The sequence below is a fragment of the Dermacentor silvarum genome, chromosome 6 (assembly GCF_013339745.2).
Source record: "Dermacentor silvarum isolate Dsil-2018 chromosome 6, BIME_Dsil_1.4, whole genome shotgun sequence".
In the NCBI taxonomy this organism is placed as follows: domain Eukaryota; kingdom Metazoa; phylum Arthropoda; class Arachnida; order Ixodida; family Ixodidae; genus Dermacentor; species Dermacentor silvarum.
In genome coordinates, this window is record NC_051159.1 from 168,060,058 (window position 1) to 168,084,498 (window position 24,441).

The following is a 24,441-nucleotide window of genomic DNA, read 5'->3' on the forward strand; positions in this document are numbered from 1 at the left end:
ACTTATCGCTCATCCCGGATTGACCGTAAACACAAAGTTAAAGGCATTTTTTGCAGAACAAACGCATTTTATTTTTCTTTCATACCGCACACATCTAACGATTGGAACCACCTACCTGACGACGTTGTTTCCATTTCTGATCATTCTCTTTTTTCCCATTCTTTATCTGCGCATCTGCAATGTGATAGCACTGCTTAATCATCTCATGTATCTCTCCTCCCCACTCCTTTCTTTCTTTCTTTTTTTACATGTGTCGCGATGCCTGCAATTTCTTTTGCTTTTTCACGTTTTTTTTTTCTCATGGTTTCTTTTCTCCCTTTCCCAAATTTCTGTTACGTTCATATTTTGCCACTAGTATTATATAACATGATGCGTTTATTTCTCTTCTGTTCAGTTCAGTTATATTTGTTTTAGTGCCATTCTGTTATATTTCATTTCACTTTTGCAATTTGTCGCTAATACTGCATAATGCTGCATGTTTCATTCTGTTATTTGCTTTATTTATATGTTACCCACTCCCCTCTGCAAAGCCTCGGCGATTGAGGGTATCGAAAATAAATAAATAAATAAATAAATAAATAAATAAATAAATAAATAAATAAATAAATAAATAAATAAATAAATAAAACTAAGCTTATGCCGAAAATTTTTCGTGTTGAGACATGCTGTCTCCGTCGTTATCTGCTGCGGTATACACTGTCGCGAAGCGCATTCTCGCCGTCAATATAAGCTGTCTTGCAGTTCGTCTTGGACCTTCGCTAGCGACCGAATAAACATATGATAGCGTTGATAACCTTTTCGCGTTGAAAAAGCCGTCATTTAATTCGCTCCTTATATAGCCACTCATGTCTTTTGCGGATACAGTTAGACGAAGCAACCTCATTTGACGAAGCAACCTTCAACAGTCCAAAACTAGTCCCGATGTGTTTCTTTTTTCTGAGACATGGTTATCTGATAAGGACTACCCCATACGGCTCGAGAACTACGCGCATCACGGACTAAACCCTATCTACGCAAGAGGTGGCGGTCTAGCAGCTTATGTACGAACTGATATAAAATCGGGGAAAAATTGCAGATTTCTCGCTAATTAATCATAGCGTCGAATGCCTCGCTATCCGTCTTAAAGCAGGAACAGTTGCTGTAGTCTACAGGCCACCCTGTGGAAACAAAAATGAATTCTTTTTCTTTATGGATAAGCTGCTGTTTTATCTCAGCGGGACAGGCAAAATGTTCGCCATACTAGGTGATACGAACATAGATATGATGGCTGAAAATACAATAACAAGAGAATACAACCAGTTGCTGTACTCTTACGCATGCTCGAATATTATCACCCTGCCACACGAGCAACAGCACATAGTGCCACCTTGTTAGACGTCTGTATCACTAATGTACATCTCCATCCTGTGGCTGCCGGTGTCATGTCCTCAGACATAAGCGATCATCTTCATATCTTTTGTTTTCTGCCTTGTTTCGAGAAATAAAAGCAAATTTCTCCTGTATATTCCATTATTCCTATCGCCTCATTGACACAACGACACTAGTCCATTTTCGCTCTCTTATCCTTGAAAAAAAAAAAAAAAAAAGCTGGGAATCCGAGCTAACCGAAAGTGACCCAAATAAGGAATACAATTCATTTTTCGATAAACTAATCGCATGCTACGATATAGCCTTCCCACAACATAGCGCTATAAGACGACCCCCCAAAATTAGAAAGCCGTGGATAGATGGCGTGCTTTTCAGAAAAATTAAAAATAAAAATAAAATGTACCATACATTTCTTAAAACGAGAGACATAAATCAATTAGCCAAATTCAAGAAGTACCGAAACCAAGTAAATTCAGAATTATAAAAGGCAAAAGAAAAATATTATGAGAAGTTATTCTCGCTCATCTATACGAATCCAAGAAAAGTTTGGCTGGAAATTAAGAAGCTATCTGGAGGAAAGACTAGCCCTCAAGACCTACAAATACCTTCTGTAAACGGTACTCTTGCAGATGATGAAGCAGTCACTGCCCTAAATACTTACTTTGTTCAATGCTGTATCAATACTTCTGCAGAAGATCCAGAAGAGATAGGACATACGGTTACGAAACAGACCGTACCAAATTCGTTAATGTTATTTCCGATAACACCAGGCGAAGTTGAAAGCGTGGTCACTAACTTTAAATGCAACACTGCTGCAGGTGTCGACGGTATCATGGCGTCCCCTATAAAATATGTGTCTGACATCATCTCTAATGTCTTAGCTCACATTATCAATAAAATGTTTGAATCCGGAATTTTCCCTAGCAAACTTAAAATAGCCAGAGTTTGCCCGATTCATAAAGGTGGCCCTGACCATAGCGTAAACAATTTCCGACCTATATCGATACTACCTCTTCTGTCGAAACTTTTTGAAACTGTTCTAAATTCACGACTGGAGGGTTTCCTAAGGAAATATGGTATTATCAGTACGGCCCAATATGAATTTCAAAAAAAAAAATCATGCGAGGATGCGCTTTTAAACAGAAAACATAAAATACTGCAAAATATTGAAGAACGTTTATACACGGTAGGTTTATTTCTGGACCTGCTTAAGGCGTTTTGTAGTGTAAATCATGTTATGCTTCTGTCCAAACTTTATGAATTACGGTATACGTGGTACGGCATTAGTTCTGATGAGGAGTTACTTAACGGATTGTTATCAGTGTGTTTCATTCAATCAGGCGACTTCCTCACTTCTCAAAATACAGACTGGCATACTACAGGGATCCATACTTGGTCCTGTATTATTTAACCTTTATATTAATGACCTTCCATGCATTTATTCCTCACCTAATATCATAATGTACGCGGATGATACCAATCTTTTCTTTGCAAATTCTTCTCTGCAATGCATAGAAAAAGAAATGAATGATTACTTGAATTTATTATCTAAATGGCTGTACATAAACAAACTTCAATTGAATGTCAACAAAACTAAATATATCATATTTAAACCAATAAATAAACCATTGCCTGTTAATATTAATGTTCTATTTCAAGCAAAGAGGATTGAACAAGTAATAATGCAAAAGTTTTTGTGGGTATGGTTTCAGGAGAACCTCGCCTGGGACAATCATGACAACAAGCTGAGCAATGACCTTAGTTAAGTAGTAGGCTGTATGCATAAAATTGGTGATCTAATACCATTACGGCTAAAGAAAGCAATGTATTATGCCTTTTTTTACTCGAAGCTAACTTACTGTGCCTTGATATGGGGAACAACGACAGCAAAAAATTATGAGAAGTTAATAAACTTGCAAAAACGAGTAGTCCAATTTTTTAAAACCTACCATGGCAGGCTGCGAGACTTACCCACACACAATATTTTAACAAACATTCATTGATCCGAGCAAATCAAGTTTTCTATTATATATTATTACTCTTACATATAAAAAACACAGACTAGATGTTGTCAGCCTACCCATTTCTCCTCATCGATACCCATTACGCAATCAAATCAGAACAACACCATTCACGCGTACTAACTATGGATGGCAGGATCTAAACTATCAAATACCTAAGCTACTAAACATCGTTGAACAAAATATTGATTTTATGCACCCCATTTCAAATAATGTATAAAAACCTTTCTCTTACATTCTCAAATTCATTATAAATAAAATGCTATTGCACTAACATTTTGTTATGCACTGTATATGTATGTTTCTATCTGCACTGTAATGTGAAAGTACATACCAATCATTTTTTTTCAAGCACAGAATGTATATTCATGTAAAAATTGTATAAATCTATCTTGTTTATTTATATTTTCTACATTGTACTCGCTCGTTTTTTTTGTGTGTGTGTGTGTTTGCTTTGAATATGATTGCCGAACGCGCTTAGGAGCAAGAGCCTCTGTCGGCCTAGGCCACATGGCCTTTAGTTCTTGTTCCTCTTTCTGTAACAAAGAAAGAAATAAACTTCAACGTCAACAACCGGACCTAATTATACGTTAACAACCAATGTACGAGGAAATATTTGTGGTATCACGTACACTTGTTATGCCCTCTGTGTTTTTCGACCTGAGTTCTCTTTTCCTTCCACAACCACCAGCAAAAAAAAAAAAAAAAAAAGAACGTTGTTTTTCGTTTATACGGTTTCCATTTATATTCTTGTTTATCGCTTTCCGGACAAAACCTTAAGTATTCGTGAGCACCGGCTAAAATAAGCGACAGTACACCTACATTATTGTACATCGAAACATTCGCACAGCTTCACAAAAGAGCGCAAGTATATAAAAGAATTGCTCTCTTCAATTTCGCATTTGGCGCCTTGCGCTTCCTATCGGCTAGGAGCCAAGAGCCGCGAGGCCAACGCAGTCAGATCGAGCACATACCTCCTCTCTTCCTGAACACTTCCCATATTTGCCATAACTGCTCACATAACAATCAACTGGTTGTTTTCAAGAATGCGTCGTATAACGAACAACTGTGAACCGGCAACAAACAACTTATTCCCGTTAACCTTTCCTTCCTTCTTTCTTTCTTTTTTTTTTTTTTTTGCGGTCACAGGCATTTCTTGAGCTCCAGCCATTCTAGCAGACGACGCGCGCCGCCATGGTGCGCGAGAACCGCATCGAGATTCCACGTTACCTTGCGAGAGTTCTCCCCCTCAACCCTCCTCGCCTCCTTGCTCACTCGCTTCTGGACGGAGGAGGCCAGTGTCGGTCGGACGCATGTGTTCCTTGTTTGTGTGGCTCGCTCGCGCGTAGGATATTTTTTCAGTGTGCTTTCGTCGTGCTTTTTGGCTGCGTCTGCCTTTAGAGCGTTTGGTGCTGCATTGCATGAGTGTGCGTGTGTGTTCCTATTTCCTCCGTGTCTGTGTTGCGGCAGAAACAGCACCACCGAAGCGAAGCGCCCGGATACTCCGAACCGCTCGTGCCCGTGCTCACCGCAAGACCTCGCGTTCTGCCGTTTTCTACCGTCGCATCTACGACTTCTGTCGTATTAGGTGCCCAACTTTTATGGAATAGCTCATATCAACGCCTGGATGCACAATTAAGGTGGGTGGAAATCATTTGTACGGTTAGTGCGGTGTACGCAGTGACTGAGGCGCCAGAAACGCTTGGCGCCGCACCATGTGAGTTTCCCGCGGCTCGTTTATGTTTTATCGAACATGATGCGGTGCCGAATCGTAGATACTGAAAGGAATAGTTCATGTCTGCCGGCTGGCGCAGACAAAATAACGGTTAATAGCCCTCCGAGCAAGCTTTGCCGGCAGAGCGGTGCTGCGCTATATCGTGCGGAACGGCGCGTCCATGCGATCGCTCAAAAGCGCCGACCCGGCTTGAAAGCGATAGCAACCCCGTGACATAAGCTGCTTCCGAGGCGCGCCTTTGCAGGTTTCGCTCATTCTGCGTGTCAAGAGGCATTTCGATGGCTCTGGTTTGGCGGAGGGGGAGACCGTTGCCGAACAGCTCATGGGGATTTCAACCTCGGTCCGAATCATGACGTCATGGCTAGACGCGCCTGTAATTACAGCTTAATAACTAATCGGTCGTTGTTTATAAGTCGTGATTACTGCTCATTTGGCGGCTTGTTCAAGCAGGCGTGCTGCGTGTTCTGTCAGATTTTTATCTCCTCGGGGTGCAAGTGCAGAAATTCGTACATTTGCTTGCCGCAACACTGTCGTTAGTCTCTGTGGTTTATATCTTTTGTATTTGTCGTCTTCAAAAATTATGGTCGGGTTTACCAAACCCTGCTGGGAAAACTCTGTGCATGCGGTGCGATATCGCACCGCGCTTCGCTGATTCTTCGTGTGTACTACGTGCCAGTCCGCGACCCACTGCGGACGCCAGCTGCTCGCCACAGCTGTTCTCAGCGAAGTTCAAGGCGCTCCGATCGCCTGTGCAGCGTTTGGTGCATGGCCGGTTGCAAATTAGAACCCTTATCAAGCCGTGTGCGTGTTTGTGGCACGCATTTATACATCCGGACATGTTGAGTTGTTGCTGACCTCGGTGCGAGTAATCTGGTTGCACAAGATTACTGAGCCCTTTGCGGGCCGGACTTGTCGGCTGATTGATGACGGCGAATAATCTCTCTTCCCTGGCGAACGGCTCGCTGTCATGCCTGTCATACTGAGCGCTGTTCCGTCGAACTCGTATTATTCTTATCTTGCTTTGTAGGAAGGATTCTTCCTAACTGCTATTCTTATCGGTCCGAGAGTGTTTTGAATTGGTGCCGTCTGGAAATCTCGAAGCCGCTTCGCGTCGTTCTGTGGCTGCCTCTGCCGCCTGATCTACTTTCTTTCTTTCTTTTTTTTTTTTTCACTTTTGTTTTTGCTTGCGATGTAAAAGTACAAAACTGATCGCACGATATGTCACGTCAAAGTTTGTGTATTTGAGACACTGCAGTGCTTACGTGGTTCCTCTGTTTAATCCGACCCCGTCACAGCGCACTACGCATGGATCGCCTCACTGTAGCCGGGCTCGTAATTAGAGTTACCAGTTTACGTAGACGGCGTGTTCGGACCTAGATGGTTCGCACCAAGGGTACTTTAGTTAGTCCCACACAAAAGGACGGACGTTGTCCATTACACCGGCAGCGGTTAGCTGTACACTCGCAGCTTCATCGACGCATAAAGAAATGAAATAGGAAAATATCAAAGCACGTGACTTTTTTTTGCTTGGCAGAGTGAAGGCCGTGTCGGAAAGAGTGGTGAGTATGAGTCACTCTTGGAGTTTGAGGCTAACAAACAAACAAGTTGGGGGTGAAAAGTCAAATTGCACGCAGATTGCCGTTTTAAATGTCTCGTTGAAGTGATGTAAGTTATCAAATCCATCAAAACCGCGGTTACGTAAAGCAGTTGTAAAGATGTTCGTGCCCCTACTTGCTCCGTCTGCCGCTCTCTTCCACTTGAGTAAAAAAAAAAAAAAAAAAAAAAAAAAAAAAAAAAAAAAAAAAAAAAAAAAAAAAATTAATGAGTTCGCTGTAAATGCGCTGTAAAGAATCTCTCTCTCTCTCTTTTTTTTTTCCCAGTAATGTTAGATACCAGCTGAACAACTTTCTGGAACGAAATGTGTAAGTCCCCTGTTCCTCCTCAACTTTTCATTCCCCTTCACCTGGGTAACGATCAGCTGTACCTGCCGTTAATCCCCTGCCAACACTGTGATCCGTGCTGTCTACTGTGCCTGAGGCTTACAGAAGATTTCGATGTCTCCATAGTCTCCTATGGTCGCTTGCTCTCCGGGTCGTTTATTTCGATCGACCAGTGACAGAAATGCGCGTACACCTGGCGCCTAACGTCGGCCTGAACGAAATGCGACGAGGAGGCGTGTTTGAGGAGCTATGCGCCTCACAGACGATTACGACGTGAGCAGATAAGCCCTGGCTACTGAATGTATTTGATCACAAAGGCTTCGTTTTCGTGGCGTGAGTGGGGCCGACGCTGGTGTCTTCTTAGATGTTCCCGCACGTCTTGTGACCATTTCGTGCGGTCGAAAGACTGATCCAAGTTTGCCCGCCGTTTAAACAGCGATTTGGTACCGACAGTTGCGTGGCGCGTTTACTAATTCAGATTTAGAGGACGATGAAAAGGACCATCATTGCTTGATTGAGAGCGCACGCTACGATTCCTTAGTCATTCACCCTTGCTCCGCGCGGCGCTTCGCGGAAGACATGTCCCATTCGCCTAAAAGGAGGGAAGCCCCACATCCTTTACTGCAGCGCTTCGTGCGAGCTTCGATAGACGTAACAGGATCTTCACGCCTTCGTCACAGCTGGGCTTCGCCGCGGTCGCTGTTTGCATAACTGGTCGACCGGCGCGCGACTCGATGTTGCACATCGAGCAGTCGGCGGTGCGTGGGCGTTTCACCGAGCGGACGCTCGACGCAGCATTCGAGGGGCACGCTCCGTATAAAATACAATCCCAGGAAGTGCGATGACCTCCACTAGTATCGTACCCAGCTGTGGTCAATGTCGCGCTTAATGGTGCGAGCCGGAGTGTGCCGCACTATGCTTGGTTTGCTGGGTTAAAGAGGCAACCCATCTTTCCTCGCTAGATCCGTGTCCAATCTTTCCTCGTTCCTTTTCATGACCACCCTTTGCTTTGCAAGTGCAGCGCACGAAATTGAAAATAATGGCTACATCAGTTCCTTCCGTCACTGAAGCCATGAATACACCTCTGTTCTGTCACCGCCTCTGGTTCTCGTGTGCGGGCTTGTAATATACGCCTCGCCGCCGACGGTTCAACAAGAACAGCTGCTGCGCGTGTGTTTCGCAATGTGTGTTCAATCGTTCTTTTCGCACCACTCTTCTTTTGTCAGTGGAGTCGCTGGGGAGCCGGTGCATCGTTTCTGAATAGGCGACCGTGCGCTCTGCGCTCGTCGGTTTGCCATAGTGACGTATTAAACGTCACAAGTGTGACAACGCGTGCAGTCGCTGTCAGCAAACGCTAAAAGATGCAGATCATGTCAGTGCGCCGCTCATCTATAGCTGCACAGTAGAAAATATAATAAAAGAAGCACTTGCTGTTCCACTACGATATCATTGTTTTCTGTGATATCCAGATGTCATTAGGAATTAACATTTACGCGTACCTTTTCAGCCGTTGTTTCGGCACGGGACGAGTTGAGTTGTCATGCTGCACAAACAGCCTCAAGTTAGTTGTAGCTTTGGAGGGCAGACTTCATCCAGATTTCGTCGGGTCAGTCGCAAGTGTCACGGTCATGTTTGTAGCCGTTTCCATAGCGCAAGAACTATCCAGAGAAGGAAAGTTTGCTGCCGCACATTATCACTTGATGGTGATTATACTGATGATGCCCTTAAAGACTGTGGCACTTGCCCACTTTGGCGGACTGGCCAGGAGTCTGGCTGCCTTTGTAAGAAATTGAGGGATTCATAAAAAAAGTTGTATTATATATGAGTAAATGAAATCAAGCAGAGTCGATATCTCTTGCTCGATCAGTCAGCTTGAATTAATAAAAATATGTCAAAAAAAAAAGAACTAATAAACGAATGACCTGCAAGATCAGCAATGAAATCGGTGCAATTCTAAGAAGAAAATAAACTTTATTGAAAAGAATGGGCCGGCATAAATATATATATATTTTTTTTTTCACGGCGATCCATATATTCCTGTGAGAGTGGTTTAGCAAGGAAGCCCCGAAAGACAGCGGGGCAGAATCTGTTCAAGGACAGCTCAAGCTGTCGCAGTGGGATTTCCGATGTTCGTTGAATCTCGAGTGTAATGCACCACGTGATGCCTGCGTATTTGTCATCGTGTCGTCGTCGTTGTGCAATCATCGTAGTCGGTCTGGTTGTATACCGTTAGAGGCTTTGTTGTTTTTTCCTGTCAAGTATGTGGCTCCTACCCTTTATGGGGGATTGGCCAAGAAATGGATGGATCATTACAATTTATAATGAAGAATACATTTTCCGAATATCTATGGATTTAGCGCTGTAGAACGTAAAATTATCTGTTAGAATAAAATCAGTAGTCAGATCGAATGAATAATAATTAATTCAAAAGTACACAAAAAAGAAAAGATATAATTTAGCTAGGTATTCGGTTGCATTCAATAAGGAATTTCCGGACAGCGGGTGCAAACGTCCCTGTGGCTGAATCCCGAAGTGGAGGCCCCAGCGAAAGAATAACAGGTTCTGTAAGTCCAGGCCAAGTCTTCGAAGATGTATTTCCAATATTCTTTTTCTCGCCGCTATAAAGCGGCGACAAGATAGAAGGAAGGGATGGATTGTTTCTTCCTTTGCCAGTGAATCATCAGTTTAATTAAAAAAAAAAAAAACATTTATTTCGTTTGAGTGTCCCTGTACACGCTTTTATTTTCTTTCTACGAGAAATCAGTAATGGCCTCGCCTCCGATGTAGTGTGCCACCCGGTGTATTCCTTTATGTGTACCCTCGCTTCATTTGCGAACCGCGTTCCGCTTTCTATGAGGTAAGTTCGGGATGCCTCTAAATGATTGGTCCCGGCACGCGAGGCCTCCCCATTATGGTGACATTGGAACTCCTAACAGCAGGTAGGGCTTGTTTACCCGGAACGCTTTACACTTCGTGGAGTCATCGCGCAGCCGATGAGTCGGCACTTCGGTATCCACTCTGGATATATGTCGTCGTAGTTAGCAAACAGCTGCAACTGTTCGGACAGGCTGCCTCGATCCGGATGCTAACGACCGACCTGTGGCGATGCTTTGCGACGTGACACAGAGTGGGTGCTTTTTAGAAAAAGAAGACTCTCCCTGTGGGAGCAAGTCTTCCCCCCTCGTCACTCCCCGTGGACGTGCTGGCTGTTTGCATGTCACGTCTGACGGTGCCTCAGGAAGCCCCAGTACCGCGATGAAAACTGCATTGACTACCTTTCAGCATCGCCGTGCCTTTCGATGTAGCCTCAGGTGTAGCCTACATGGGTAGTAGAAATTTTCTTTAAGCGCTGTTACTGAACGTGTGTCTGTATGACATGGTGCGCTCACTTGTCGCAGTGATGGTTTTTGTATTACGGCACTAACTTTCTGACGGTAGAGCTCACGCGCCTGCTGAAAATTTACGTGGGATGGAACGCTGATTGATTTACTTTAAATATCTAGATTCTTGCGAATGAATTTCGAGAGTTGGAGAAATACGCCTAGCCGTGCTACTCCTGAGAGAGAAAATAAAAGGTTTTCGTTGCTAATTCGGCGGATAATGACAGGTCATAAGACAGGGCAGGCCTGATAACAGATCCTGAAGCCTGGCTGAGCCTGTGGTGCTGTAGATCTGGATAACGCGTTTCTCTGGTCAGCCAGGATGTTGGGAAGCGTTTCTGTTGAGCGGGGCGCCGGCCGTCGCCCTTCGGAGAAGCGTTGCGAGATAACAGGGGCGACGGAGACTCGCGCTCACGTATCGCCGGCTACGTCGCCGACTTGTGTTATCGCGTGTTGCGGGCTCAGGTCGTGAAGCGATGGTATTCTGCAATATGGGATTGTGCCTCAGGGCTACTCGGAAACAATAAAAGGCACTGCTGCATGCCGGCCTTGTTCTCGGGTCGACGCTGTCTTTGTCACTGCAGATATTGACACAAGAGAGAAATTCAGAGAGCAAGATAAGTATTGGGCACGTCATCTATATAGGGGAGAGGCGGGAGGAACGGGACAGTTTTCTTTTCGAATCTTTTGCTTACTGCGTCGGTCGCATTGGTACAAGTTGAACTGCTATACGTTTATGATACACGGTCTAGCTACAGTAGCAGAAAAGTCCTTTCTTCGAGGACGTGCTGGAGGCTTCGTAGAAATGAAATAATAACCAGAATGTGTCACGTACTTCACCCAATTTCTATTGGAGGGAGTGGGATACATCACGTTGGAGGAATGGGACGCCTTACATATGGCCTGTGTTCCTCTGCCACGACTTTCGTTACCGCGATTCCTGGACCAGTTCGTTTATACTGTAGTATGCATGCTTACATCTCGTAATTGTGTTTTAAAATAGATTTAGGGGACAGTTGTAAATAGGCAAGATTAAGTAGCAGGTTATGGAGAGTAAACCTGCAATAAATAAAAAAATCGAGCTGGCATCAGGCGTCGTAGTGCTGAGACCACCGAAGCGTTCACTGTCGGTGCGCGTTAAGGCCGGAATACATGGAGCGAATAACCGGCGTCCGAGCGAAGAACTTCGTGGACAGTCGATCTGCCTGTACATCGGAACGTTGGACGACAGCCAATCAGGAGGCACTAGTTCCGGTTACTGCAATGCATGTCTCTGCACCGATTGAGTAGTTCCTAGTATGACTCAGGAATATGGCTCTGCCAGACAAGCAGTGCAAGACCTTCAACAGAAATCTTCTGATCTCAGAGGCCACATGCTGTCGTCATGCCTCTCCCGCCCGCATCGGACTTTCGTTACTCGCGACGTCCTGAGACTATTCATGCTCTACTGTATGTATTGCAAACATGCTTGTTTTCTCGCTATGTATTTAGTGTGTGCTCGTAGGCGGCGGCACCGCCCCGAGCAAGAGCGCGGGTACACGGAGGAGTTAGTAAATAGCAATATGCAAGCAAATATCTGCAATAAATAAAAAAAAAAAAGCACGTAGCGCAGTTAGGGAATAGAGGGGTGGGGTAGGCGTCCCACTCCTCCCTCCATCGTGTTGTTCCATTCCTCCCAAGGACATCAGACAGAGCAAAATAGATTTTGATGTGGAAGAGCCATGAACAAACAGCACAGTGGCAGAAAACACTTCGGAAATGCAAGTTTAGAAGTTCTTGTTCATCCGCACATCTTGTATTTTCTGTTTGCTTCAGAGTGGCTACAACGAATGTTTTCGTGAGCGTGTGCAGTTTAAGCGGTGATGTCCCATTCGCATTCACTTCTCCACGACGAAGCGGCGACAAGTTGCCACGGAAACTACAGAATAGCACCCCGGATAGGCTGTTTGAAGACAGGGTCCGTATACAGATTCGCATCTCCGTGGAGACGATTCAGCAAGCTCGCGGCCTGTTTGAGCCAGAAGAAGATACGGCTTTTGCAATGAGGGGTGCAGAATTACCGACTGCCGGGCGACAACGGTACAGATCAATTAAACGGCATTTGGTATCGGACGCCATAGCTCCGCAATTTCTGTGTGAACTCATGCAACGGAACGCAGCAACAGTGATCGGGTTCTCTGGAGTTGCGTTTAGCTAAAGGTTATAAAACGTTTTGTTTGTTTGCAAGCAATTAATGGGAAGATAGCGCGTCGTAGGTGTGCTTGCATTTCTTTTAGTAACGTAACTAATTCGGCTAGTTCGTGTTGAAAAATCTTATATGAATGAGCCCTTCACTTCCGGTGCATCAACCAATCAAACGGCGCTCCTCGGGGATTGTCTCCGCGGAAGTGACAATCAGAATCAGAATACAGAGAACACAGGGGAAACGTTCGCGGATATAATCGGGGCCGTTCAATGCTGTATATTGAAGGACCCTGATATAATCTTGCAGGAGTGCGCTTCGCGCGCATGGCAGGTAGGCGTCTGCTGGAGTAGCCGGGAGTCAAAGGACTTGACTGTCCATGCCGTATCTTCAATAGCTGTTCGGGAGCCGTGCGGTGGACACAGGCAATCTTTATACTTTGTCCTTCGCGGCTAGGGGTGATAGAAATGTGGGACAGCAAAGATACTCTCGACAAAAATCTTGCGAAATCGCCTGTACTTGCACTATAACACGAGCAGTAAATAAAAGACACTGGAGGTCAAACAACAGCTCGCTTGCCAAAAGACTGCGGAGGTATATTTCTCCGGGGCTCATCCGTCATCTGCACATATACCGTGCAGATGACGGTATATCGACGGTCAGAAAACTAAACTCGGTTGTCTGTATACCGGTTGAGGAAGGAAAGGGCATAATACTGGGTTCTCTGACACCGGCCGTGTTATATTGTGGTTAGGGACAAGGTAATTTGACAGTATAATTGTGTAGTTATGAGGAAATTTTAATGACGTGGGCATGAGCGCTGCTTAAAAAAAGCCACTGACCGGGTGTTTTGTGGTCTGGTTGCTTTGTCGAGCTTTCTGCGGCATGTTGTAAACGTGGCTGATATGGCAGGAAATGTTTCACGCCCCTCACAGACATATCAAGCGGCTCAGACGTGCTTTTGGCGTGGGGGGACTATAGTCGGTCGGTGCGTCCGCTAGTTACATACTGCGTGATAACTGCCAAAGTTCTGAAACGCGTATATATATACGTTGCCCGCTTCAATCCCTATAGGTAGAACATATTCGGTTGCAGTGCGTACCGAGCCTTGGATGGACGGTGCAAAGGGCCCCAGGTGGTCAAAATTAACCCGGAGCCCTTCACTACGGGGCCTCACGTACTTGCGTATAGCCCCTGTGTTGGTTGCGTCAGAACGCTTAACATCATCCAACCGTCACACGTTGATGGTTTTCTAGCGAGCGTGGTGTCAAGAAGCAATCCATGCTGTTTCTTACCTGTATATATAGTATACTGTCACGTTTATTTCGCGTCCCGTTTTGTCGCCCTATACGGCGCAGTTCAACATTCGCTGCGGAAGCCCATGTGTCGGCTCTTCCATGGCGTTCCCACTCGACATTTCCGTTCGTGTGCTCACCGGACGCGCAGCCCGGGACGCTCGTGCTCGGAACGCAGTGCCTATGCAAATTGGGAGATTTCTGCTGCCGGTTCGGGCACGCATCGCCACTCCAGTCCGCGCGGACGACCGACCTGCCTCGCTGCCGCCGCGACTCCTCAGCGGCGCTCGCCGGAAAAGAAAAGCCAGGAATGTAGCTGCAGCGCACTTTCTTTGGCTTTCCTTCGTTGGCGTTCTTTTTTTCTTTCCTTCGCGGTTTTGTCTTTCCGTCACTTAATATTTTACCTTGTCGCGGCGCGGCCGCTGCTTTCAAAGCACGCGCCGCTCGTATTTTCCTCGCTAGTCTCCAGTTATCGCCGCTTCCCCTCCGCGTTTTTTTTTTTTTTTTTTCTTCGTTCCTCTCTCCGTCTCGTTCCACTGCCTCTACCTGGATGCTGGCTTCCTGAGCCGCCGTCGCACATTCCTGCGTCGTTCGTATACACACATGTATGGCGCAGCGCTCACCTGACGGCCCATGTAACGACGGCGACGTCAGTGGAGACGCTCCTCTCTCCCCCACTGCGCGTGCTGTGCACGCACCAAACAACCGAGCAGCGCTACGGCGCGTCCCGCTCGCGTGTCTCGTACTGGGTGCCGTTTATGAGGCTTTCTTTGTGCGCCTCGCTAATGGGCTCGGAATCCCTCCTTCAAGGGCAACTGCGGAGGGTGCACCTCTCGGTGGCACCGCGTATGAGGGAAGTGTGCGCCCGCCACCGCGTCGCGAACATAGCGAAACCGAAATGGGTCCGCGGCTGCCTGTAACCGGCTATATAGTTTGATGCTGCGATCGCGCTTTGCATAACCGCGAGACAAACTATTGGTCGTTTGCATCTTTTCTTTCCACTTCTTTGTGAACCTGTTAGCCCAATGCCCGAGCCACTCGACGTGTGCAACAAAAGGACACCGCGGAGATGGACAGTTTAGACCGGCATTCTTCCAAAACGATATCTATATTCACATGGCGGAAAAGGGTTGATTAGTGGCGGCGGAAATGAGGGCCTTACTTCATTTCGAATTTCGCGCTATGCCTCAGCCACGATACGTCAATGTGACGTCACGGGTTTCAAAGTAATATATATCGAAATTGGGCAATTATGAAACAGGAAAAGTTATCGAAACTTCTTAGGTTTCGCTTCGGTTCCTTTAGCATGTAATGTAGTCCTTTACACTGATAAACAGTGAATTAGCACCGACTAGATGATGTCAAAACACATGACGTCATGGCCAGCTTGTGCAGGAATTTCAGGGAGGTGTCATCATTCGAGTTTTGTTTCTGTGTCTATTTCGGTTTAACAAGCCACATTTGTAAGAGCGGCCGCTTTGCTTTTGTTTATGGAAGCGTAATTTATTAGTAGAACTTCACATTCCTCTCAAGTGTAGCAATGAGACGGCGAGTTTCAGCTTCGATCGCAGGGTCCGTCAGCTGGCAGTCACTTGAGGTCAAATGCAGCTCACTGCACTCCTCTGCATGCTGTGCGACGTGTGACTTCTCGTCCTATGCACGTCGCAGAAGCCTGCGTGGCTTCACCTCGCGTTAGAGATTACGGGGTTATTATCCATACTCATATTCAAGCAGCCGGACAATATACGTATAAGGTAAAATCGGAGGTGTTGTAGGCCGTATATCTTCAGTTCGGTGGTGGAAAGCAATAGCAAATGCATTGAAATGGAATTTACTGATGACGAAAAGGAACTTCTTGTGAGGACTCGCTTGTGAATTGAGTCTCATACCGCCATGGCGCTGGGCGAGCTCTTTGCCTTCTGGAACAGGAAACGTTGTAAATTAAAGCAAAACATTAAACGTCAAAGGTGGGATATACCTAATATGCGGAGGATTACTTGGCGTCCTCTTTTTGCATTGCTCGTAGGGCTCGTAAGCGCTTATTACTGAATGCAGCCGTAGTTGTATACGCGCTGCGGTTCTTTGGCGGCGCAAGTACATGCGTGCATATAGCTCGAGTTCCGGCCTTTCGATTTTCCCCCGAGCAGACAGGGCTGTACAGTACATGCGCTCTCGGTGCATCGAGCAACTCGTTCCAACAGCCTCTCTCGCACTCCCAGCGCCACCTCGCAGCCGTGGCGATGCTGCAAATAGACCAATCACTTCTCGGAAGGGGACAGATGCGGACACTTGATCGGCTGTCGCGGCGGTGGCGGCGGCTCCGGGACGGCCAATTAGTGCCCAATGGGGTGCTGGGCCGAGACGGGATCGTCGTCGTCATTCGCCGTCCCCGTCGCTTTATTGCTTCATGCTTGCCTCGTTCTTTCTTTTATTAACGTTCCTTTACCTCTTGCCTTGCGCCTCGGTTTTCCTGCCACTTAGTTGGTCGACGTCATGCGCGCCTGATGGAGTCGTCCTCCAGGCGTTCACGATTATCGTGTCGTCCCATGTACCGGGAAATGGGTATTCGAGCAAAGTGCGCTGCGGTGTCTGCGTGCCCTGTCTTGTGTCCTTTCTAGGGGTGCTGTGCAATCCTCGTTTTTTTTTTTTTTTAACACGAAAGTGTTTTATGCCGGGGTCCACCAAGACTTCACTGACGTATTTCCGTCACGGAAATACGTCATAGAACATAATACAAAGAAAGAAACCAGAAGAAAAAGTTCCACAAACATGCAAAATTTGGAAATCGAACCCACGACCTCTCGGTCCGCGACGATAGATCGCCGAGCGTTTAACCCATTGCGCCACAAACGCATTTGCAGAGAGCTACACAGACGCGCCTTATATATCTAACACTCCTCCGTGTACCCGCGCTCTTGCTCGGGGCGGTGCCGCCGCCTACGAGCAGAAAAGAGAAGTACTGCATTATGACACTAACACGCACCGACAGTGAACGCTTCGGTGGTCTCAGCACTACGACGCCTCGATGCCAGCATTCGAAGGGACGCTGGCATCAAGAAGCACTACCAACGCCGTAACACGCTAGCACAAACGCGTTAGAAACGCGCTAGGTGGCGTTCACCGTACTCAGCACAGCGGAGCGTGGCCTCCGCAATTAGCTCTGAAAATGTTTCTGAAGTTGATCGCGGAGGCTGCAATTACGACGCGCTGTACGCGCTGATTTGACTCGGTGACGATTCAGTTACGTGCTTTGTCTTGCGCGTTGTATTAGTGTGTCAGTTACGTGCTTCGTCTTTCGCGTTGTGCTAGCGTGTGCAGCGTAGTGCAGCTTCCATATGCACGACGGTTGCTCATGGTCATCGACGTTGGTAGTCGTGATGGAGGAGACGTGCCACCAGGCGTCAGCGTGGGTGCATCAACGCCTAAGGGCGCTTTAGCCACAAAACACCAATAGACATTATATTTTAATGATTCGCCGCTCAGCTGTAATGGAATCTCTTTGATCACCTTCGACACATCTAATAAACAGAGACGCCCCCTGCATTGCTTAGCGCCCCAGAATTCGCTTGAATTCTTTCAACGTACCGTATCGGCATATTGTCACTGCGCTGTGATGTCGTTGCCCCTCGTTTCTTTTCTTTTCTTTTTATTTCTGACGCGACGTCATTAAACAACAGTACCAGTACATGTTTATCACGTTCATACACGCCACATCACTCCAATAGGCAAGCGCTCGCGCTCGAACCGTTGCCTCAAAGAGTATTATGAAGTGAGACATGGAGTAAGATAGACGAGAGATATCTTACACCGTGACTGCGGCGTCCTACGCAGTAAACATCGTACAATCCGTAGGCTGTCTATGCTTCGCTATTGCATACCGCTGATCTTCACGCGCTTTTTCTCGATCAAAATTCCTATAGTGTTCCTACGCGAGCTGTGATTTTGGAAATAGTGTTTTTCTTTTTCTTAGTAGCGGTATTTCCCGTACAGCCGCAGCTGACAAACATAAACAAACGTGGCGCCGACATGAGCTTTTAGCTGGCAACGAGACGCTTCAGTCTGCGCCCACTCCTCCACCCGTCTCCGCACAATAAGTGCTGCGTGCCATTTGCCCGTTATCTGCACGCGTCCTGCTATTGCTGCAGACTCATTGCGAAGGTCGAAGGTATGGCGCTGTTTTCTTCTGCCAGCGAGCACTGCCAGAGGCGTGATGCCTCGATGCTGGCCCCGTTTGCCGCGATTTTTTTCTGAGAACTATCGCCACCCCTGTGGGCAGAGTGATGACACCCGTCCCCGCCATCTCTTCCCCGCGGCGCTCTTTGTGAGGCAGGGGCACGGTCCTTCGCGCGGGCCTGCCTGGTAATTGGCCAGGCCATCGGTGTCGGCGTACGGGCACGGCCGCTGGATAAAAACACAAAGGTCTGCACATATATGGCGGCGCCGCTATAGATGATTTCTTTTGGTGTCGGAAGTGCACGAGCTTTTCGTGGATCGGGATGGCAGGGGTCTGGAGCATCCACCGTCATGTCCATGAAACTACTGTCATGTCTCTCTCTCTTTATCTCTCCCACCTAACACGCGCCCCTCTGGACCGCGGGACAAGTGTTTCTTTACCTCTGTTGGTGCCGTGGACGGGGTACGGAAAATGCGCGCCTTGTAGCGCATGTCTGACACCCACGTTGCCCCCTTCTCTCGCCGGAATGCGTCGCGTGCGCGTTGTACAGGGAGCGCCGCTGCCGCCATCGCGACGTCCTTGGCGAGGCCGCGCCGACCGGTGCCCTTGTCTGGAGCGCCCGCCGGCGAAGGGAGCGCGCGTGCCGGCCGTACACACAACGATCCACGCGCCCCGCTGCGCAGCCGGCACTTTTGAACTCTCGTCGCTGATTTAAATACCGTCAATGCTTCAGCTGCAGCGCGCACGGGATCGGCGAGGTGGCTCGTGTCGTCTGCCGTCGATCATTGCTTCTCGATCTTGAGATCTCCGAGACGATGAGCGGCTCGCAGTCGTCCAGAGCGCTTTGTTTTTCCAGTCCCTTTCGCTGACGTCCCGTCCTCATCGCGCTCTCAAACAGAGGACAGTTTCAAGCTCAGTTGCTATGGTGCCTCGCTGCTGAGCACGAGGTCGCGTTTTCGATTCCACGGTGTGTCTCGTGTATAGCTGCTGTGTTGCTTCAAGATGTTAAGCAAAGTCGATCAATCAGTCGTTCTTTTAAGTGTATCATACGGTCCACTGTTAAAGATAACACATCTCGAGACTGACAACATGTCAGCTTTGAGAGCAAGGCCTCAGCAGTAATTTTTGTTTCATATTATTACATTAGTCCAGACCATGCAAAGGTTTCTTGATTAGTATTCTTTTTTTTTCTTTTGCGGGGTTGGTGGTTTGCGTAGCCAAACTCATAAAATCAAGCCACCTTTTCCTGTTCAGTTGATGGTACCTTCAAGTTGTTTTGTTCTGAATACTAATTAAATATTGCCTTTAATTAACAGTGAACCAAACTGTACGTCCTCTGCGCTGCCGTCTCTTTCTAGCGCTACAAGCTCTCTGTCCGCATCCTCCTTCTCTCTCACGGTGCGGAACTCTCACCCTATAGAAGGCAAACTTGGAGAAGGCTTTGTAAATTGATTGTTCATTCGTCCTCTATAATACATCATCCGTTCATTCATTTTGATTCACTCGTGGATGTTGCAGATACCGTTGAAAAGCCAATACCGGGCTTTACGGGGACTGTGCATACCTTTGGCACTCGAACTTGCAGCTGTGCCTGAACTCTCTCTCTCTCTCTCTCGGGCAGTGTTGCATATAGGCGGGGTTGCGCAGGTCAAGTCCACGGAGCGTGGCCGCGTCGAATGTTTTGTGCGCAGGTGCACGCGGCGCGCCAGCTGCTTCGTCTGACTGCATGCAGGCTGCACTGGTTACAGTGTTCGGCGGCGTGAGCCACGTCTTCGTGCACGCGCACTCTTATTAGCCGTAACTTCGCAGTAACGAGGTCTCTCTCTCTCCACCCTCCTCGCCGTCTCCCTTGCGGCGTCCTCGTCTCCACCTGCTCTCTGCGTGTGATGCCGTTGGTGCGACGGGACGCAACCTCCGACGGGGCAGATGCAGTTACGCCTTCTGTTTAACGAAGGTCGTGTAGTGTGTCATTTCTTCGTTGTTTTCGCCTCTTTGGACCGACGACTTCGTTAGAACGAGGATGAATCCTGCTGCACAGCAGTATTCTAAATAGGGTTGCGCAGTTATGATTGTCAGCTAAAGGTACAACGTCAGAAGGAATGATGTTTTGTTCTTTGGAGGTTTGGTGCTTCCGAGAACGCGTGTAACGAGACTTTGTACCGAGAGCATCAAGAGCCCGACGGTGGGCTTCTGTAGCAAACATGATGGCACAAAGTATTTCTGCTATATAGGGGTTGTGCCGAGGAAAAAATAAAAAATATATGTATGCTAGGCGTAGAATTACGTGATGTGTCATACGTCGCTGTCTTTCCTAGCGCAGTCGGTGTAAACGGTATTTTAAGGGGATATAATGTAGCGTTTTGTCTTTAAATATATTTTGTTTCGCGCAAATTATAGATTGCGGACAGTGTCGTGCATTTGGCCGCTCTTTTTTTTTTTTTCTCTCTCTCTCTCTCGCTCTGTTACACGCAATAACGTAGCATGGTGGGGAGTGCTGGCAATTTATTTATTTTCTTGTCTGAAGCGTAATATGGGTCATCGTCATCATCATTATTATTATTAGTGTTATTCGGTCGGTTGCATCGGTCGTCTGGAACGGCATTTCTAAATCCAACAGTGACATTATAGATCGGGTCCAGGAAAAGTTTCTTAGCATATATCATCACCGCTTTGCTAACACAGACTCTGGGCCCTGCTCTAGCAATGTTGGATTATTGCCATTGCCCTTACTTCGCTGCTGACGTAATCGCACTGACCTGCTTTTCCGTTTCAAGCTCCTTCACGGTATCCTCATGTGCCCCGAACTCCTCAGTTGTATCAAGTTTCGTATTCCGCGCAAGATCATCAGAGAACACAGACCTTTCCATGTTGCTGCCTGTCACCACCAACACTCAACCGTCCACAGAATACAGAGTCTTTATAACGCCCACTTTCGCGACCTTGATATTTTTCACAACTGTCTTTGTTCTGCTCTGAGCTTTCCGTTGTTGTGTCTTAATTTCACATATTGTTCAACTTCCCTTCTCCTTCTTTTTATTATGTAGGCATTTTGCGCCTACAGTTACATGTATGTACACTTTTCTTTTCAAGATTGTTATTTTTTATTCATTGCTTTCTTTTACTGATATTCCCCTGCTGTATTTCTTTTTCTATGTATACGTGCGCCAGCACCTAGACCTCACCGTTGTTCCTGGGCACGATAAATAAATAATTGATTGATTGATTGATTGATTGATTATAGTTATTTATTGCAAACGTAAAACGATCAAATCTGAGAAAAAATAAGAGAGCCCGCTGGCAGTTGCCGTCAAGTGGAGCACAACGTCTGTAGTTCTAGAGAGTTGAGAAAGGGTATACGGAGGAAAGGAATAATGAGCGCTTTAGCCTCGAGCAGAGGGGAGTGCAGTACTGTAAATAAAACTTAAAAAACGAACTGTCCCGTTTGTGCTGGTGAAGGGGGAATCCTATTAGGTTTTCGTCGTCAGTCTTCGTTTCCGTCCGCGGGCTGCAAATATTGCCCTTCCGAGTCGTTCCTGCTGGGAAACATCGCTTAATTGCGTCGGCGCCGCAATGCATCGCGCAGGCTCGGACGGCGTGCTGTTATAAAACGTTCTCTTGGTTATCGTCGATCGCGCATGCGTGGGTGGTACTGAGCACCACTTTATATATTAAACTGCTCGCGGGGTCCCCAGCTGAACTCGTTTATGCGAAGACACACAGTTCGCTCTTTATGCTCTCTACTCTCCGATATAGCGGCGGATATGGGAACGGAGGCCGGCGACTTGAGAGCGTCTTTTCCGGGTTCGTTACGAGGCACTGCAGCTGTAAACGGATAATGGAATATACTAAAGCAGCGCATATTCTATTCTATTCACTATATTATACGCATATGTATGATATTATGTGCGCAATACAACGGTGAACAAACGAACTCCCCACTGCTGTGTTCACTAATAAGACAAATAATCTTGCCGTCAGATACGGTCGTCCCGACTGCGGCATTCAGATGATTTGCGCGTGCCATAGCCTGGCGCTGTTCTTAATGGTGGCGCCATTGGTTGTTCTATTATGCTGTGACAAGGTCAGTCTACTATATAATTAGGCATTCGAGAGAGCAGTACAAGCGCTGAACGCGTGGGGATGCGCTTGTACGTGTTCGTTGTGTATACTGTATGTCCTGTTTGTGGTTCTATAGCATGAAATCGTTTCCTCCTTCCCGCCTCGCTCCCCTGGGAGATTAATGAACAGCGCACGCCTCGTGGTAGAATGACACGGCAACAGAATTCCGAAGAGCATTTCGCGGCAGGTTAGATTAATGCTTTTTCCTTGCTCACTTTGTCCGGTGTGTGTATATGTTATGTACAGTTATGTTGCGAGACTCTCGGTGGTTTCCTTTCTGGAATCGCGACATCCCTATTGCCACTTAAATATTATCGTATAGCAGTCGTGTCGGTACCCGCTGAAGTGGCTTAGCGGTTATCGTGTTACGCTGCTAAGCCCAAGGTCGCAGGATCAAATCCCGGCCGCGGCGGCTGCATATCGATGGGGGCGAAATGCAAAAAACGTCCATGCATCCTCTGCATTGGGGGCACGTTAAAGATCCCCTGATGGTCAAAATTAATCCGGACTCCCCTATTAGCCTCGTAATCAAATCGCGATTTTGGCACGTAAGACCTCAGAATTCAATTTAGTAGTCGTGTGTCATAGCAACAGTCGCGCAATGTGTAATATTCTTAACTGAAAGGGAAAAAAAAAAAAAAAAATTATCATCCGCCCAAATGCAGCACGAAGCTACAAAGGAAATCCATGTGGGTTTCTCATTAAAAAAAGAAAAAAAGAAAAAAAAAAAAGCTTCGCACTTGAAGAAAAGCTCGTCCTGGTCCGCGATGATACGTCCTCCACCTTGCGGGATTCCGCAGAACTGATTTGCCAATCTTTTTAACGAACGATCGTTAGAAAATTGTTCGAACTCCTACGCCTGCGTTGCTGCTCGTATAATTCTGATCTATCGGATACCTCTTCTCAGTTATTGCCGGCAGCCAAACCCTGCGTTGCGCGGTGGTTCATCGCCATGAAAAAGCGCGCGTGTGTGTCTGCACGCGCTTATATGAGTGAGTGAGAGGGCGCTTGGCGGCAGCGGGTCCTAGCGGGTCCCGTCTGTCGTCCCTCGCCGGCGGAAAGATGCGGGAGCGGCGGCCTTGCGCGAACGTGACGACGTGGCGCCTTCCGCTGCAGGATCCCCCCTCCGCGCTGCGTGGTGCAATGCCTGTACGCGGGCCGCAGCCCTTTCGCCGCCGGCCCGCAGCTCGCCGACGCCGTCCTTGCATCACTTTGCGCCGACCGAGGGCTTCCTCATTCGCGCTCTTTGGCCGGCGCTCGTTGAAGCGGCCTCTCGAGTGGACTTTTTTTTTTTTTTTTTTGTTTTGTTTTCGCGTTGGTCGGTGATCCCTCTGCCTTATTTTCACTCCCTCGACTCGCCGTTTTCTTTTTTTTGTGCCTTTGTTTATTTGTCGCTTCAATTGTGCCAATGTTTTCCGACGGATCGCGTTTAGCGCCGGTATTCTCTCTGAATTTTCTGGAATCCTGGGTGACAGCAAAATATGGCACTCATTTCCACGGATGTCAGCTGAGGCATGGCGTATCCAGCAAAACCCGGCCTTGAAGTCGACGTCCGCAGCCTCTTTGGTACGACGGAGACCGGAAACACTTAATCGGGTATATAAGCGGTCAATGCTGACTATATACGCAAGTTGCTGCTGCTTGACGCGTGAGTTAGCGTTTATATTCGGTAATTCCGCTGAGCGCTCTCGCTTCTTGTGGCCTCTGTACAGCGCGCCTCAAGGAAACGGCAACGCTGCATTCGGAGCCGCTCCAGCGGCTTCACATTCGCATGCGCAGCCGCCAATGAAGTGAAGACCGCGGAAGCATATGTAGATTGATTCTAGATTACGTTGTTATTAGATTACATTCGTTTTAGTGACGTATGACGACTGTATCTTTTGTGTGAGTTCACCTCAATAGCGCCATGCAGAGTAGAGAGAACGCAAAGCTTGTTACAGGCGAGCTCTCCTCCCGCCACTTCCCGCCGCTCACGATGGGAAGCACGAGGCTTCGCCGTTTCCTGTCCAGCGCGCTTCCTTTCGATCCTCAAATGTGTCGGGAGCGCGGGGGCAGCCTATAGGTCACCACAGGTCACCACACGAGTCTGCCGCCGTGAGGCTTCCCCTTTGAAGCATTTAGTTTCCTTCCATTTTATTACGTTAAAGACCATCTCGGAGGGCATGCAGGCAATGCATTGACGGCGGGGTCGCAAAACTATAGACAGGGCCGCGCCAGTGATCCTCAA

The 24,441-nt window shown here is 47.4% G+C and overlaps 1 protein-coding gene across 2 annotated transcripts in view; it reads left to right on the top strand.

Moving 5' to 3' along the window:
• The first annotated feature begins 4,681 nt into the window (after positions 1-4,681).
• Positions 4,682-24,441, top strand: part of LOC119456364 (pleckstrin homology-like domain family B member 1) — a 489,108-nt gene continuing 469,348 nt past the window's right edge. For both annotated transcript variants that reach the window (XM_037718081.2, XM_037718082.2), the window contains exon 1: positions 4,682-5,029. The gene's annotated coding sequence lies outside the window, so the exon portion shown is untranslated. The remainder of the gene's footprint in view (positions 5,030-24,441) is intronic.